Raw genomic sequence first — 3,412 nt, 5'->3', positions numbered from 1 at the left:
GTTTTGTTTGGAATTGTGTGATAGCATGTTTGATTGCAAAACTATTTCGAAGCTCATGATGTTGTAGTGATTTTGTTATAAGTGCTAAGTGTTATGTTTTGTTTGGAATTGTGTGATAGCATGTTTGATTGCAAAACTATTTCGAAGCTCATGATGTTGTAGTGATTTTGTTATAAGTGCTAAGTGTTATGTTTTGTTTGGAATTGTGTGATAGCATGTTTGATTGCAAAACTATTTCGAAGCTCATGATGTTGTGGTGATCGTGTGGGAATTGCTAAGTGTTAAGATGTGGAATTGTGTATGAATGTGTTTGGATTAGTTTATGTATTTTTGGAAGGATAAGCAGGGAAATCGACTTCCCAATCGATTGGATGAGTTGTAGGGACTTCCCTAATTTGACAAAATCAATTTGCCAATCGACTTTGTAATCTGTTTTTTTAAAACCATTCAAGAAATCGATTTGGAAATCGATTTGGTCACACAGGAACTCAGCAAAACTGACAAAATCGATTTGGAAATCGATTTGGTCACACAGGAACTCAGCAGAACTGACAAAATCGATTGGCTCAGTAGAAATTCTTATTTTGAGTTAGATAATCGATTGCTCAATTGATTTATCAATGTTTTAGTAAGTTATGTATTACTTGATGGATTGAGAACTCTATTTTGATTCCATTTTTAATTGGCAAGCATTATATGAACTTTTAGCATATGGGAAATCCTTTTAAGGTGCATGCTTAGTTGAAAGGTTATTTTGTGCATTTAAAAACTTAAATGTTATGTGTTTACTGTTAATTTCGGTTGGTGACCCTTTACAACTATTGTGGAAATCTGGGCTTTGCCCTCAGATGAGAGCCAGGACGATCCTACCGGTTCGTACCCTACGGATGAGAATGTAGATGGGAATGCTTGTTTGGAGCTATGTTAGGAGGATCTCACGGGGCGCGTGGAGATCACTCAGGGTGTATAGTTATAGGTTTTTTTTTTAAGAATGATCAGATTAGGATGACATAGAGGGATCAGATGTTTTTTTTGATTACGTTATTTCGAACTGGAAAACTGTACCTTTACTAATATTGTCAGTATGACATCTTAGTTGAATGGGTTACATGTATCATCTGTTTATTGTGTAAATACTTTGGATAAATATATTTTGAGAAACTTTTCTGCTGCTTGTAAATTATAATGACTCAATTATTTATCCAAGGGTATATTACCTTATTTAATTCTCTGATTTATTTTAACTTCTTTTGAAAAAAAAAAATACACCCTCGCTTTGAAAATCGGGGTGTTAAAGCACCCACTACTCCGACAAAAGACTCATTACTCCCAAATATGGTAATCTTGATTCCTTTTCGGCTTTTAAATTTCCTGAGTTACTCAAAGCTCAACACTTAGAGGCATTCATAGGTTACAACGATCCCATTCATCCTTATTTGGTTAGGATCTTTTACTGTAATCTCACGAAAGACGGATCTAAGCTAGTGTCTTAGGTTAAGGGTAAACACATTGATTTAGACACTCACATTATTGTCGAAATCTTGCAGCTTCCATTTGAGGGACAAAAAATTAGACCCGAAAATCTGTGTGAATGGGTGGGTGTTACGAAATATGATGCATATGTTGCGTTGTGTCGCTTTGACAAAGCGACCATGGAACGAAAAAGGACACATGCTGGTTCAGAGTTTGCTCGACAACGGTACAGAGTTGGAAATCTCACTGTTGACTACAGGCTCCTGCACTACTTTCTAAGTTACATTCTGGTTCCTAAGGCTGGAAATTACTCTCACATAACAAAATTTGAATTTCAGATTATGTACTTCATGTTCGAAGGATATCCGCTTAACTGGGCTTACTTTGTCAGCTTTGTGATGTTTGCTTCAAAAGACGCAGTTGGCTTACCTTATACCAAGGAAGTCACTAGAATTTTGGATCACTTTAAAGTAGATTTTTTTGGCAAAGTCCTGTTCACACAAACCAAGGACAATCTGCTTAACTTGAGTGTGCTTCCAAGTATGAAGATCATATAGAGTGAACAACAGCAGGCTTATGTTCATAAAGGTGATCTGGGTCAATCTTCTACTGCTGCCCAAGGAGACGACGAAGTAGAGGACATCGCATCCGATGATGATCATGTTTCAAATAGCATGGTCATGGACAAACTGGATTCCCTAAAGAAATTTATCACTACCCAATTCCAAAAACATGACCACCTCCATCAAAACCCGCTTTCAAAACATCCAAACTACTATTGCTCACAACCATGAAATATTAGCTCATGACCTCAGTAGTTTATCTACCCAAATTGACCATCTTCACCTCCCACCGGGTGTTGACATGTAGTTCAATACTAGGAATGTATTTGTTGTAGTTTGGTTGTTTGTGTAATGCTTTATGTTATTATCGTTAAAACTTCTTGACTTTATCTCTCTTTTGTGATGTGCTAAGTTGAATATGATTCCATTTTATATTATGTAATCCTCCTTTGATTAGTTTTTATATTCTTAAGTTGTATGTTTCTATTTTTTTCCTTCTTTTGGATCATGTTAAAAGGGGGAGAATATTTGGTATATTCTTGTTCTTAAAACTTTTGCAGGTCTTCAACATTTTTTAAAATGAAGTATGCATGAATTATGGGGGAGCAACTTTTTAATGATGAAGTCTCTCCAAACAACAAAATTTTTGTCATAATCAAAAAGGGGTATCATGTAAAACATATGTATTTGATGAAGACAAAGACCAAGAATTATAATCAAAGCAACAAAGCTCAAAAAGAAGTCCAAATAGCATATGTCAACTATAATCAAACATATTAAATGTTTAAATAAATGTAAAGGTACATGATACAATCAATACTTCAAAAGTACATGAGAACCATTCATCTTTGCATATGCATAAAAAGGATTTTCATTACATTAAACAATGTTTAAAATCAAAGTTTTTGACAAAAAGCAATGACATATTCGAATACAACATATTGTATTCGACAACGAGGTGTTGTAGTCAATTACAAGTGTTAAGTCAGTAGCTCAAACTACACATCTGTATTCGACTACAACCTGATGTAGTCGAATACAAACATCAAGTCAGTAGCAAAATACACTTATTTGTATTCAACTACATGACCTTTGTATTTGTAAGACCCATAATTTTAAAGTATACTTTATGTATTTTATTGTATTTTGGTATTGAACTCAGAGGCTTTTTAGCCAAAGTTATTAATATTTTGGAGTTATATGACCAAAAAGATATTTTGATGCCGATTAGAATTACTCGTCGATAAATAAATTAAATTAATTGCGGTGAATCCTTTACGGAGAATTTAATGCCTTATGGGTGAAATGGTAATTTTAATAAATATCTAGATATTTGGAGATATTTGTTAAAAGTAATTAATATATATAAATATATA

This window comes from Cicer arietinum, chromosome 3 (genome assembly GCF_000331145.2).
Source record: "Cicer arietinum cultivar CDC Frontier isolate Library 1 chromosome 3, Cicar.CDCFrontier_v2.0, whole genome shotgun sequence".
Lineage (NCBI taxonomy): Eukaryota > Viridiplantae > Streptophyta > Magnoliopsida > Fabales > Fabaceae > Cicer > Cicer arietinum.
The sequence above is the reverse complement of the archived record's forward strand: the minus strand, read 5'-3'. Positions refer to the sequence as shown.